This window comes from Bombina bombina, chromosome 3 (assembly GCF_027579735.1).
Source record: "Bombina bombina isolate aBomBom1 chromosome 3, aBomBom1.pri, whole genome shotgun sequence".
NCBI lineage: Eukaryota > Metazoa > Chordata > Amphibia > Anura > Bombinatoridae > Bombina > Bombina bombina.
This window is the reverse complement of record NC_069501.1, coordinates 559,989,083-560,004,948: the sequence shown is the minus strand read 5'-3', so window position 1 is coordinate 560,004,948 and position 15,866 is coordinate 559,989,083. Positions and strand designations below refer to the sequence as shown.

The 15,866-nt window shown below is 36.7% G+C and overlaps 1 protein-coding gene across 6 annotated transcripts in view; it reads left to right on the top strand.

Moving 5' to 3' along the window:
• EPB41 (erythrocyte membrane protein band 4.1) overlaps positions 1–15,866 on the top strand; it is a 392,405-nt gene that overhangs the window by 39,382 nt on the left and 337,157 nt on the right. Inside the window, exon 1 of one of the 6 annotated variants that reach the window (XM_053707085.1) lies at positions 4,299–4,427. The exons of the other annotated variants lie outside the window; for them this stretch is intronic. The gene's annotated coding sequence lies outside the window, so the exon portion shown is untranslated. Of the gene's footprint in view, positions 1–4,298; positions 4,428–15,866 lie in introns of those variants that run through there. 6 annotated transcript variants of the gene reach the window in all.

Below are 15,866 nucleotides of genomic sequence, written 5' to 3'. Positions count from 1 at the left end.
ATTTTTGGAATTAAATGGATTCAAAAGTCACTAGTGAAACAATTCTGTCAAACTGCTGCACATATTTGGCCCTAGTACTTCTTTGGTCCTTGAATCTTTGATAATCCATTATGTGATGTACCTGCCTGAAATCTAACGTAGAAGACTACTATTACTGAAGCTATTACTTCAGTTGAATGTATAAGCTAAGTTGCAAGCCTTGTCTTGTAGTTCCAATATATAAACCCTCTTCTACTTTTTACAGGTGTCTTGCTTGGCCACAACTCTTCTGAACATAGTATCTAAAGTTTTATTCTTGATGCTGTTAGAATTTTTTTCTGATGTCTTGTAAAAACCTCAAGAAATGCAGAATCCTGGGTTGCAACAGAGACTCCTGATGGCAACTTTTACAATTTACCCTGCTTAACTTTAATTCGTAAAATTAAAGTTTGCCTGTTGGACACTTGGGCTAACCAGAGAACAAAGGCAAGTTTCAGTCCTTGTATTGAGAACCACTCTCCTCCGCATTCTGGTAACTGTTATTGCAGCTGCTGTGTCCTAGGGAAAGTAAAGGGGCCAGTTTTGTGTGCTACTGGCAATCAAGAGGTTAATTATTGTTGCTGGCAAACAAGGGGTTAAGAGTTTGTGTGTGTTTTGCTGGCAGTTAAAGGGCTCCTACAATAGTAAAATGGTAGGCAAAGTTATAATTAACAAACAGTTGTGAAGCAATAAATCAGAAAGGAATAAGAGGTTGCTGTTGACTTCCACTTGTTCTTATGGCTTAGATAAAGGAAAATGAAGGCAGTTAAAATATATACAAAAAAATTATAATTATTTGTTTTATTAACATGAGACACCTGGGCTGTGTGTGTGCATTTGTGTATGAGTGATTGTGTATATGTTTGAGTGTGTGTTTGTGTATGAGTGATAGGGTATATGGTTGAGTGTGTGTTTGTGTATGAGTAACATTTTTCTGTATTTTGCTAAATGGGAAGTAGGCACATAGCTAATTTTGTACCTCTTCAAATGTGTGCACACATTTTAGTTACTTGGCCAAAAATTGCAGTTTATAATTATTTTGCGCACCCTGCTCAAAGATTTTAGATGGAACATTGTGTGCAGAGTGTGTGGGCGTTGCTTATTGCCACATGCGGGGGGAGAAAGCCTACATAGATGGTACATGGAGTTGGACAAAAAGTCTAACAGTGATTACCAGTGGCTAAGAAAGTTGAATTTACTTATTTTTAAATAATCCCCTCACGTGTATGGTATTTTGATATATATTTAAAAAAAAAATTGTATACCCTTCGGGTGGGTGGCCTACCACCGGAGGGGGGCGGGAGCAGGTAGTACCGCTACGCTACAGAAAAAAAAACGTATAGAGCGACAGTGACTGGGAAGGAGGGGATTTTTTTTTTAAATAAATAAGAATGTTAGCAAACTGGGTACCGGCAGACAGCTGCCAATACCTAAGATGGCAGCTAATAGGTTGAGGGTGGATGTTTAGAGAGCTGTTTGTGGGTGGGTGGGGGGGTGGATCAGGGAAGTTTCTGCCAGTACTTAAAGTGAAGGTCAATTTTCATGTGAAAGTGTCCGGTTTTTAAAAAAAAATATTAAAAACAGGGGCACTTTCATTCATGAAAATTGACATAGCACCGTATTTTAAAAATACTTACATTGTTCCTCTGAAATGCCGGATCGCCTTTCTGAAACGATGCCGAGCCTGCTTCTTCCTGGTTTACTTACCCAGCAATGACGGAACCGGCTTCCTCCAATCACGGCGTTGCCTCAGGCAATGATTACCCGGGGGGGAGGAAGCCTTGATTGGAGCATGCCGGAATCGTCATTGCTGACGTGTGAAGAGGCTTGCGACGTCTGGTGAAGCACTGGGGCGGCTTGAAGAAAAATGACTGAAATGTCAATTTTCATGAATGAAAGTGCCCTTGTTTTTAATAGTTTTTTAAAAACCGGGCACTTTCACATGAAAATTGACCTTCACTTTAAGATGAGGATGACAATTGGGGGCTGGGGGAGGGAAGAGATCTGTTTGAGAGGGATCAGGGGGTAGGAAGTATCAGATGGGAGGGTGATCTCTACATTAAAGCTAAAATTAACCTTACAAACTGCCTGATTAACCCCTTCACTGCTGGGAATAATAAGAGTGGTGCGCAGCTGCAATTAGCTGCGTTCTAATTACCAAAAAGCAATGGCAAAGCCATATATGTCTGCTATTTCTAAACAAAGGGGATCCCAGAGAAGATTTTACAATCATTTGTGCCATGATTGCACAAGCAGTATGTATATAATTTCAGTAAGAAATCTAAACTTTGTGAAAAAGTTAACAATTTTTTTATTTGATCTCATTTGGCTGTGAAATGGTGGCATGAAATATACCAAAATGGGCCTAGATCAATACTTTAGGTTGTCTACTAAAAACAATATTATAGTTTTGATATAAAAAGGCTCTATTTCTGTTTAAATGTAGTGATGGCAAAAATGCTAAAAATGTTTTGGTCTTTTGGGAAAGTTTTAGTCTGAAATACCCGGTCCTTAAGGGGTTAAGAATCTCTGTGATAGATCACCGTGGCAAAATTCACAAATGAGTAGACTCCGACTCAAAACTCCTTATAGACTGGGTACCTCTGTCTGAGAAATGCTTAAAAAAACCCAGTAATTTTAAACAAACATTTTCAGTGGTGCCTTATAAAATAGTCTTTTTAACTAGAATAAAAGGAATTTATCTAATGTAAGGATTTCAGCTTCTCATTCAGTCTATTAAGCCCATTAATTAAACACTGTGTGGACAAGATAAACCTTCATTATCTAAACTACACGACCTCAGAATATTTTTATGCATTATGTAGAAATAGATTAACTATTGACACATGCTGCCGTGTGACATATGCAAGACAAATTTAGAGGAACACTAAAGTCAAAATTAAACTTTTATAATTCAGATTTATAATTCAATTTTAAACAACTTTCCAATTCACTTCCAATATCTAAATGTGCACACTCTTTTTATATGCACACTTTCTGAGGCACCAGCTCCTACTTAGCATGTGCAATAATTCACAGAAAATACGTATATGCATTATGTGGTTAGCTAATGGCTGTCACATGATGCAGTAGGAAGGAAGATTGGACAAACTGAAATTTGTCAGAAAAAATGTACTGCTTTTTTGAAGTGCTTTTGAATTGTCCGTTTATTATGCATTTATTGATTATGCTATCCTACTGTGTTTATGTTCCTTTAATGTAATAACTAGCAATGGGAAAATATCACTTAAATTCATTGTTTACATTTCTAATCAGGTTGCCCCAGACCTGGGCTTGTATATCTGACCAGTCCTTTGAAACCACTCTGTGTAAGATGTATAAACACAGTGGCCAACAATATTAATAAGTGTTCTATTCATTCTCTCAAGCAAAGAGGGGAAAACATGAAGTTATAACCTCCCTGGGGTTGCACTAACATAATATTAATATAATTTGAGTAGCCCTACACAGCACACACAAACATATCACGGAAAGAGTATTCTGTCAGTTATACAGAGATGCCTTGTCTGACTACTATCATTTTATTGCCTTGCAGGTGTATAAGGAAGGTCAGGGTATATTATGCAATAATTTGTAACCTTGATAAAAGCTCTACTTTTGGACAAAATACCTTTTAGAGCACTGTCCTGTGTCTCCTCTATTAAATAGTGTTGTTTATTCTGCATTTTTACTATAACTTAGTGTCATTGTGTACCCCTAATCATGTACCAAGATCTATGGAATTTGCCTGCGCCTTACAAATAAATGTAGATAATAATTTATTTATAATTATACATTTTGAGCTTGGATAGCGACTTCTAGATATAATCACTGGCCTTATCCTCTCACATCCACACTTTTTAGTAGTCCCCTTCCCCATTTAAGAGAGAAGAAGAGAATAAAGCAAATTAGATCACAAAAATATATGGGAAAGTTGTTTAAACGGTAAACTATATCTAAATCCTGAAAGACAAAAGTTGTGTTTCATGTCTTTTTAGCAAGAAATTTAATTTCCATTTGCATTTCCTTGGTAGCAAGCAGTAGAGTTACAAATTTCCAAGTAGACCAAAATATATGAACTACTTAATATATTTTAAATGAGTATATAAATATTTTTTTACAAGCATTTTTTTATTTAACGGCTGTTTAAGATGGGGAACTACATTTATTGCAATTCAAATAGGAAGTGTGTGTGCCGGAGGTGACTTGTTGAAATATTTGCTTGAGAAGGGTTTTTGCTATGTGGGTGAACCATTGTTCAGGGAGGGACTGAACTTTTTTTTCTGCTTTTTTTTTTTTGGGTGTGGGTTTAACAAAGATAGAGCTAGCTCTTCTCTTTGCCTGGCTGCATGTTCCCCTGCATATTATTACAAAGCCAGAGGGAATATATTTTGTAGAGTTTTGCAGAGGTAAGAGCGTCTCTCTCTCACATCTGTTTTGATAGCGTATTTTCTTTGTTACTTCATTCAACGGGTAAAAAAAATCTCAACACTTTACAGCTTATTGCATTTGTTACATGTATATGTTGATTTTTTTTTACAATTGTATTTAAACATTGTTTTTCATGCTTGTTGTTTGGCAAAACAAAGATAACACTAATGATAAGGATATTGCTTCCTAACCATTTGCAATTATTGTTATGTGTGTTTGATTACCAGCCAGCAACTTATGTAATCTATTGTGAACACTTATCAAGTATTATATTGTCTGAGCATCTATCACAATGTAAATAGATTGCCTGCTTATGTGTGCGGCTTGCATGCAGTTCACTTAGTATTTGGTGCAACTCTTCACCTTCTGTATACTGTATTGTTTTATTATGTAGGATAATTTATGTTTCAGAAACTTTTTGTAATGTAAAATCCAGCTTTGTACACTAGATTTTTTCTTTGCATAAATGTTTTGTAGATGATCCATTTATATAGCCCATACAGGGTTTTTTGTTTTGTAGCAATGTATAGTTTTACTTATTTTTAAATAACATTGCGCTGCTTTCCAAAGTTGTAGAAGTAAACTGCTTTCTACATAGTCCAACTTGGTCCTGTTTGTGTAAACTCTAAAGGGTCTTTTCATATGCAGGGGAGGGGGGGGGGGGAGAGGGTCTCCCAGCCTAACCTTTTCAATTGTGCTAAACTGGGAGCTTCTAAGTAAGTTTTAAAAGGTTTTATACTGGATTTTTAGATCAGTATCTGTGCATATTATTCTTTATAGTAGAGTCTATTACATGACGTTATATGACAATTGGTGTATACTGTCCCTTTAACAATTGGAAGTGGAGTACATGCTCTCTTGTTAGTAAGTAAACTTTCAGCCATAGCCCTTTACTTATTTTCTTATCACAATAATGTCTGTAATAGAATCAGTTTGTAGTTGAATGTACTATACTTTATTGGAACACAATGTCTACATATTTTATTTTGATAATCTCCATTATCCTGAATTAATCCTCACTAGGACTTTGCAACATTTTTATGATTCAGATAGAGCATATCATTTTAAATAACTTTAAATTTACTTATTTTTTATAATTTGCTTCACTTTCTTTGTATCCTTTGTTGAAAAGCATACCTTGGTATGCTCAGGAGCAGCAATGCACTACTGGGAGCTAGCTACTGATTGATGGCTGCATATGCATGTATCTTAAAGGGCCATAATACCCAAATATTTAAACACTTGAAAGCGATGCAGCATAGCTGTAAAAATCTGACTAGAAAATATCTCCTGAACATCTCTATGTAAAAAAATAAAGATATTTTACCTCAAAAGTTTCTCAGTAGCCACCTCCCATTGTAAAGGATTTCTAAGCAGCATATTAGTATGTCTGTCCTGGGACAGCTTAGGGGATGAGCCTCGTGAACTCTCATATTATTTCACCAATCAGGTAAAGGAAGCTTACTATGAAATCTCATGAGAGTTAAGTCAAATCTCATGAGATCACAGTAAAAGAGTTCATGACCTGCTGATGCTTATTGGCTGCTGTTCATTTCTTCATTTTTTTTTACCTGCAGCTGGGAGCAGGTGAAGTATAACTTTTTACACAGAACTTACTCTGCTGAGCTGAGGAGATTGTGAGGTAAAATATCTTCCTATTTTACATAGAGATGCTCAGGTGATATTTTCCTGTCAGCTTTTTACAGTTATACTGTATCAGTTTCAAGTGATTTAGCATATGAGTATTATGTCCCTTTAACATTGGCTCACTAGATGTGTTCAGATATCACCCAGTAGTGCATGGTTTTTCTTCCACAAACGATACCTAGATAATGAAGTACATTTTATAATAGGAGTTAATTGGTAAATTGGGTTTCATGTCCCTTTTTAACCCCAAGCTTGTATTATGGCTGCAGCCTAGGGATGCCACCTTTTTAAAAAAACAAAAACAAAATAATAATTACCAACCATGCCCATTAGCGTACATTTGAATATATAGTTAAACAACATAAATATGAAACTATTGCTGGCTGGACTGATTTCAAATGATAGCGTATTTATAATTAGATTTCACTATACCTGGGTATTTGGCTATAACAGGCCTTTGTTTCTATATGTATTCTTTCATACCTTCATTGTGGTACCCCTGCCACAACCTGTCTCTTTTTGTCTGTCCCCCACTTCCCAATAACAAGGTTTCTGTGCTTGAATGGCGCATTTACTCTTCACGTCAAATCTTGCAGAGCAATTGTATCTTTCAGTTTACCCCTTGGCCATTTGTCATCCTAGATTCGTGGCCAATCAGCCGCTAGCAGGAGGTGTCGTATTCGATCAGGTTGATTTCTGGCGAAGTCTGTCTGCCACCTCAGAGCAGGCGGACAGGTTATGGAGCAGCGGTCTTTAAAAACGGGGCATCAAACTCCATATGGAGCTTGATAAATATGCCCTGTAGTCTTTAATACTGGTGCACGGCCCTCTCAGAATACGTGCGTATGCCACTGAAAAAACAGTAATAACTGTTACTAGAAGCATTTTTGCTAATGGAATTCTATTGCATACATGCTTGTATTTAAACTGAAATGCACCCATGCACATTTCAAGTTTGACCTTTCTGTCCCTAAAACAAAGACTCGATTTGACAGAGGTCAGTTATGGTGTGTGCAGAGAAGTAGATGTCACTGAATGACTTTACAAAAATGCACTAAAGTTGTATGTATGCCAGTGACGTATTTACGTTTTGTGCTGTCTTAGGCACTCAAAAAATATTTTTTGTGAGGGTGTAACGTGGCTTTTTTTCATGGCATATGTTTCTTAAATATGATGTGATTGTCCTAAATTTGATATAAATCTGTTCTGTCCCGTACTACAGACATTTTGCACTACAATGGTCTTTGTCCTGTTCTTTACACTCATATGGTTTTGTGTATATGTATATATATATATATACTGTATGTATGTATGCTGCAGCTTTCCAAAAATAAATTTAATTATTTATTGCAAATGCATTAAAGGGACACTGAACCCAAATTTTTTCTTCCATGATTCAGATCGAGCAGCAATTTTAAGCAACTCTCTAATTTACTTCTATTATCAATTTTTCTTCATTCTCTTGCTATCTTTATTTGAAAAAGAAGGCATCTAAGCTAAGGAGCCAGCAAATGTTTGGTTCAGGACCATGGACAGCACTTGTTTATTGGTGCTGTCCAATCAGCAAGGACAACCCAGGTTGTTCACCAAAAATGGGCCGGCATCTAAACTTACATTTTTGCTTTTCAAATAAACATACCAAGAGAATGAAGAATATTTGATAATAGGAGTAAATTAGAAAGTTGCTTAAAATTGCATGCTCTATCTGAATCACGAAAGAAAAAATTTGGGTTCAGTGTCTCTTTAACAAACATTTTGCTGGATGTGACTATGAAACTCCTTTGTAGTTGCACACAATATATTGGTGCTTTAGAAATTAAGCACAATACTAATAGTGTCTGATTTACAGATAGTGCTGTAAGATTTACTAATTTGAAAATCATTTTCTACGTGTGCAACTTTTTGTATCCTAATATTTGCATCAGATATCTTTGTTATAGTATAAATATTGTGTTTTCAAACTCTGTTCCCCACCTATAATGTTTGCTTTCTAATGCAATTTCCTTTCTTTCAATAGCAATGTAAGACTTTACAATATCTTCCTTACAAATTTATCTGTAAACTTAGATTATTTTTTTTAAAAAATAAAAAAATAATTACTGTGTTTAAATTCTATTTTAAGACTGGGGGGAAAAAATCTTAATGGCGCATTTACTCTTCACGTCAAATCTTGCAGAGCAATTGTATCTTTCAGTTTACCCCTTGGCCATTTGTCATCCTAGGTCAAAAATGTGAATTATTAGACAGCTGGTGAAGATGTTAGATAATAGGAACCCGGAATAATCTGTGACGTCTTGCACCTGAGGCTCAGGCCCATCAGGGTGTCACCGTATCTCACTGGCAGTTACTTTTTATTGGTAATCTATAGTAACAAAATATATTACGCTGATTTTCTTTTGTAGTTATTATTTTACTATTGAAACGAGAGCTATTGGTGCATACCCGTCTAGAGAATTTAATTTGATGTTGTCCTGTAATTTTGAGAATGGGTGTTCTACTCTTTTCATTTATTTTTTAATTGACCAACACAGGATTGTGTGGTGCTGTTACATTTTCGCAAAAGATAAAATGTAACATATAGCAGTCACAAACGGTGTAGAAGATTCTGCCTATGCGTTATTATTTATCACCCTTTCTATAATGCTTTGCAAGATAACAAGGTTTCTGTGCTTGAACCCAAATTGTTTCTTTCATGATTCAGATAGAGCATACAATTTTAAGCAACTTTCTAATTTACTCCTATTATAACCTTTTCTTTGTTCTCTTCTCTTGCTATCTTTATTTGAAAAAAGGAGCCAGACAATTTTTGGTTTAGGACCCTGGACAGCACTTGTTTATTGGTGGGTGAATTTATCCACCAATCAGCAAGAACAACCCAGCTTGTTCACAAAAATGGGCCGGCTTCTAAACTTACATTCTTGCTTTTCAAATAAAGATACCAAGAGAATGAAGACAATTTGATAATTAGAGTAAATCAGAAAGTTGCTCAAAATTGCGTGCTCTTTCTGAATTATGAAAGAAAAAATTTGGGTTCAGTATTCTTTTAAATAGGGAATTTAGCACTGTTTGTTGATGGAAATTATTTATGAGTGCAACTTGCTCCAGAAATTGAAAGGTTATTGGAAATGATACATTATATTTAATGTTTTACTTTCAGCTCTCTTTCAGATGGTGCAGACTGCTGTTTATTATTATTATTATTATTATTATTATTATTATAAATTTGTATATCTCCGCAAAATTCTGTATCACTGGGTACAGAGATAGGGGTATACAATGACAAAAATGTATGATAAGATACAAAAACACAAGAGACTAAACAAATCTAGTGCAAGAGGGCCCTGCTCCGGAGAGTCTACCTGTTTATTTAAAGACATGAATTACTTATGGTTTTTGCGCGTATCTGGGCTTTGAGTAAGGATTTACTCCATACTCAATGTCAAGGTGATAACAACTGTATATGTGTGGTTGTGCTTTAGTTAGGCATTAATGCTGTTATTGCACTTGCACAGTTAAAGGGATATGAAACCCAAAAATTGTCTTCCATGATTCAGATAGAGCATATGATTTTAAACAACGTTCTAATTTTCTTCTATTGGTATCTATTGTTGAAAAGCAGGGACATATGCTTAGGAGCCTGCCCTATATGGCAGCAGTTTTGTAAGAATGTTACTCATTTGCAAGAGCACTAGACAGCACTATTTCCTGCCATGTAGTGCTTCAGATGCCCACCTAGGTATCTCTTCAACACAGAATATCATGGGAACAAAGCAAATTTTATAATAGAAGTAAATTTGATTATTTTTTATTGTTATGCCTTGTCTGAATCACAAAAAGAACATTTTTGTGTTTCATATTACTTTAATGTCATGCAATGCCTGGTGTAGAGCACTAGATGGCAGAACTATTTCCTGCCATGTAGTGCTCCAGTTCCCACCTAGGTATCTCTTCAACAAAGAATATCATGGGAACAAAGCAAATTTGATAAAAGAAGTAAATTGGAAACTGTTTTAAAATTGTATGCTCTGTCTGAATCACAAAATAAATTTTTTGGGTTTCATATCCCTTTAAAGGGACAGTCTACTTAAAATTGTTTAAAAATATATATAATCTCTTTATTACCCATTCCCCAGTTTTGGATAACCAACACTGTTATATTAATACACGTTTTACCTCTACGATTGCCTGTATCTAAGCCCCTGCAGACTTCTAGGGCCAATATCTTGGGGAAAAATAACTTTATAAAAGGTGAGTGCCCCATAACAAACTTTTACTGGGCCCATACTTGAACATTATGTAAAGTTATTAAAACTGTCTGTTTAATCTAATTCTATGCTTGAAGAATATACAACTAAATGCTTGAAACCACATTCCTAATTTCAGTACAATGTTGAGAGGGTTAGTCTCTGACTTTTATCCTGAAGGTTTTAGATTGGCTAGTAAGAGGGTTGCATGAAACTGTGTCTTTGTGTTTGCCATAGAGGACAAAGTACAAAATCCAAGTAAACCAACAAACCTCAAGGCACTATTAAATAAAGGTTTATTTCATCAGAGAATGTAATCATAAAATCATAATGTGACCGTCAGCATACCTCAAGTCTGACTATTATGATTTTATGATTACATTCTCTGTTGAAATAAACCTTTATTTAATAGTGCCTTGAGCTTTGTTGCTTTTTCTTGTATTTTGTACCTGCTGATTTGTCCAGCTTGAGCCTTGGCATTTCGGATGACCAGCAGCACGACGATGATGACGTTTTTCCAGGAGCCCCATCCAGTATTCTGAATGGCTGATAGGCATTATGGAGGGAAGCAGTGGCGTTCACTTGCCTCTTTGCAGCTGAACAGATACCGATTGGATGCAATTTTACGTCTCAAAGTTATCACATAAGTTATTGCGGGGACCTGGACCTGGTGTTCCATTTGCGGTGAACGAGACACAAGGTAAGAATACCGGAGAACAATCCTCATTGTGATATTGGTTATTCCATATGAAGATATTATTGGGGCACTCTTTTTATTGTTTTATTTCTTTACATTTGTGATAATGGATCACAGTCAAATTTCATCACACGCCTTGAGCCATGTAGGACTTGAGTGGAACAGAGGAGAGTATCTGCTGAGATTGGGGCTCATTTCAGAGCTTGTAGCTGATATAGAGTCCATTTTTTTACTCTGTTGAAATTAAGTCTCTTGTAATTTTGTAAACGAGTTTAAGAGTCTTGTTGTTTAGCCTTTTGAATTCTGGTCTTCTGAAAGCAGGTGTGCTATAGTTTTGTAATACATATAGATACTATAAAAAATACATTATTAATGCAATGATAAGTACCTTGGTAAAATTATTCAGAGAACACATTTTTTTTTTTAATGTAGGGGGGCATCAGCTAAATAATCTGTGTTCAAATGATGTGCTGGAGATAGGGTTCACCACCTTGACATTAAGTTAGAAGATTAAACTACTTTTTGTATTTTAAGTGTCTTTCCTTTAAGGTTAAATCTATCCAGCATTATTTCACTCCTTTAGCTTTCTCAAGCTTCTTCTCTACTCCAGTTCAGTTACGCCTGGCTTAAAACGAGAAATAAAGAATCTGACAGCAAAAAAACTCTGATTAGCAAACTTGATGTGTTGTCAAAGATCAGATGTTTGAGATTTTACAATTGTTGTGCATACCTTTCTCAACTTTACACATGGAGAATTTACAGCACTTGACTTGCTAGAAAAGATACTGGGAATGTCTTGGGTTAGCTATTATATTCTACAACTGTGCTGGGTCCTTACAAATATCTTCAGGTTAAAGCAAACATTAAATCATTCTCGCTCTCACATTCTTATTTCTTTTTTTATCATTTCACCTCTCACTTTCCTGCATATTATTTTTACTTCTTAGCGCTCACAACAGCAGATGATAATTTTTTTGGTTTCTTTGTTAGAAATAAAATGAGAAAACAAATTTCAGGTGTTTAATAATAAGTGCTGTGGCCTACTTTTTATAATGACTCATTCTTATAAATTCCTTACATATTTTCTTTCTTTTTTATACTCCTAGACCTCTATTGACTTTGTAGCACAGATTTTTCTCTAATCACAAGTAGGTAGTTTTGCATCTTGAAGGTCTGTGGGGTTCAATACCCTGCACCTTCATATACTCCCCTTCCTATCTGAGTCATGTTTGACTTCTCTCAGTCTAACACGTTCACTACCATTCCATGGCTATTGTTGGGGCCCCTGACAGTAATCTTGCAAATGGTCCCAAAATAAAGACATCCTCCCACATTGAGAGGATTATGCCTAGGATTTCCTTGAAGGACTTATGTACTGATTTATGGCTCATTATCTATGACTGTGGGTTATCCTCATCCATATACAATGTGCTGGATGAGGCAGAATGTGTTGGAGTTCTCCTGCTTGCAGGTTATTTGCTGCAAGTTTCCCCATCTACTGTACCCTGTGCTTTTCCAAGTGATCCAACTCTGCTCCAGGAGTTGGGAATTTAGATTGTAAGTTATTTTTTATTTATTTTTTACTTTTCCAGCTTTTAGTTAGTTATTTTCAAAAATGTAAATTCTTGTCTCTTTAAATGATTGCTACATGCTGTTTAGGGGCAATTTTAAATTGTTTTGTACACAGAAAATAAGCTGTGGCTAATATGAAGTATTATTATCAAGTTATTTGTAGAGCGCCAACAGATTCCTCGCTATAAACATAGATATGATATGCAAGGTAGCATTTATGGGAGACAAATATGGGAGACTGCCAAGAGTTATATAGATATGGATCATAGTTCCTGAGATGCATGTTTAAGAACACTCCACCAAGCAAGCTCAAGGAAGCCGTGTGTTACATTTTCTCTTAATATCTCCATTTTAGCTGAGACTTTAAAAGTTTCTCACAGATAAGATTTTTATCACTCTGAAATATTCGTTTTTTGTTGAAGGGACAGTCAACTCCAAAATATGTACTGTTTAAAAAGATAGATAATCCCTTTATTACCCATTCCCCAGTTTTGCACAACCAACACAGTTATATTAATATACTTTCTCCTGTTAAGTGTGGTCAGTCCACGGGTCATCATTACTTCTGGGATATTATCTCCTCCCCTACAGGAAGTGCAAGAGGATTCACCCAGCAGAGCTGCTATATAGCTCCTCCCCTCTACGTCACCCCCAGTCATTCTCTTGCACCCAACGAATAGATAGGATGTGTGAGAGGACTGTGGTGATTTAATTAGTTTATTAACTTCAATCAAAAGTTTGTTATTTTATAATAGCACCGGAGTGTGTTATTCATTCTCTGGTAAAATTTGAAGAAGAATCTACCGGAGTTTTTTCTATGATTTTAGCCGGAGTAGTTAAGATCATATTGCTGTTTCTCGGCCATCTGAGGAGAGGTAAACTTCAGATCAGGGGACAGCGGGCAGATTAATCTGCAAAGAGGTATGTAGCAGTTTGTTATTTTCTGACATGGAATTGATGAGAAAATCCTGCCATACCGTTATAATGTTAACTCAGCCTTAAATGCTGTAGATGTAGCTGGTATCAGGCTGTCATGTATGTATATTTTACACTTCAGTATTCTGGGGAATGGTACTTCACTGGATTTATACTGTATGCATAGACTTAACCTAATTTGCAGGGACTTGCAATAGGTTTTAAATAACAATTAATTTATTGAGGTTAAACGTTTTTTTGCTGGCATGTAAAAACGTTTATTTCTCTGAGGTACTGGGTGAAAAAAAAAAAAAAAAAAATGTTTTGGGCACTATTTTTTCCACTTGGCAATAGTTTTGTTTAAATTAAAGCAGTTCACTGTTCTCTCTCACTGTTATGTGTGAGGGGGAGGGGCCATTTTTGGCGCTTTTACTACGCATCAAAAAACTCAGTCAGAGGTTCATTTTCTTCCTGCATGATCCGGTTCATCTCTACAGAACTCAGGGATCTCCAAAGCCTTTTTTGAGGGAGGTAATCATCACAGCAGAGCTGTGAAGATTGTAGTTGACTGTGATAAAAAACGTTTATTTGTGTAGTTTTTTCTACTGCCTGGGTTAGTTATCCTTTGCTAATGGGAACAATCCTTTGCTAAAATTGTTTATTTCTGACAAAGATTGATGCTATAACTTAATTATTTTCAACTGTCATTTTTTCTGTGCTTCTTATAGGCACAGTTCGTTTTCAGATTATTGTAAATTACTTAAAAGAGCATTTCCAAGTTGCTAGTTAATTGCTAGTGTGTTAAACATGTCTGATTCAGAGGAAGATACATGTACTATATGTGCTAATGCCAAAGTGGAGCCCAATAGAAGTTTATGTACTAACTGTATTGATGCTACTTTAAATAAAAGTCAATCTGTACAAATTAAACATATTTCACCAGACAACGAGGGGAGAGTTATGCCGACTAACTCGCCTCACGTGTCAGTACCTACATCTCCCGCTCGGGAGGTGCGTGATATTGTAGCGCCGAGTACATCTGGGCGGCCATTTCAAATCACATTACAGGATATGGCTACTGTTATGACTGAAGTTTTGGCTAAATTACCAGAACTTAGAGGCAAGCGTGATCACTCTGGGGTGAGAACAGAGTGCGCTGATAATATTAGGGCCATGTCAGACACTGCGTCACAGGCGGCAGAACATGAGGACGGAGAACTTCATTCTGTGGGTGACGGTTCTGATCCAAATAGATTGGATTCAGATATTTCAAATTTTAAATTTAAGCTGGAAAACCTCCGTGTATTACTAGGGGAGGTGTTAGCGGCTCTGAATGATTGTAACACAGTTGCAATACCAGAGAAAATGTGTAGGTTGGATAAATATTTTGCGGTACCGGCGAGTACTGATGTTTTTCCTATACCTAAGAGACTTACTGAAATTGTTACTAAGGAGTGGGATAGGCCCGGTGTACCGTTCTCACCCCCTCCGATATTTAGAAAAATGTTTCCAATAGACGCCACCACACGGGACTTATGGCAAACGGTCCCTAAGGTGGAGGGAGCAGTTTCTACTTTAGCTAAGCGTACCACTATCCCGGTGGAGGATAGCTGTGCCTTTTCAGATCCAATGGATAAAAAATTAGAGGGTTACCTTAAGAAAATGTTTGTTCAACAAGGTTTTATATTGCAACCTCTTGCATGTATTGCGCCTGTCACGGCTGCAGCAGCATTTTGGTTTGAGTCTCTGGAAGAGACACTTCAATCATCTACACTAGATGAGATTACAGACAAACTTAAAGCCCTTAAGTTAGCTAACTCATTTATTTCAGATGCCGTAGTACATTTAACTAAACTTACGGCTAAGAATTCCGGATTTGCCATTCAGGCACGCAGAGCACTGTGGCTAAAATCCTGGTCAGCTGATGTTACTTCTAAATCTAAATTGCTTAATATACCTTTCAAAGGGCAAACCTTGTTTGGGGCCGGGTTGAAGGAGATTATCGCTGACATTACAGGAGGTAAAGGCCATGCCCTGCCTCAGGACAAAGCCAAACCTAGGGCTAGACAGTCTAATTTTCGTTCCTTTCGTAATTTCAAAGCAGGAACAGCATCAACCTCCTCTGCACCAAAACAGGAAGGAGCTGTTGCTCGCTACAGACAAGGCTGGAAGCCTAACCAGTCCTGGAACAAGGGCAAGCAGGCCAGGAAACCTGCTGCTGCCCCTAAGACAGCATGAATCGAGGGCCCCCGATCCGGGACCGGATCTAGTAGGGGGCAGACTTTCTCTCTTCGCCCAGGCTTGGGCAAGAGATGTTCAGGATCCCTGGGCGTTAGAGATCA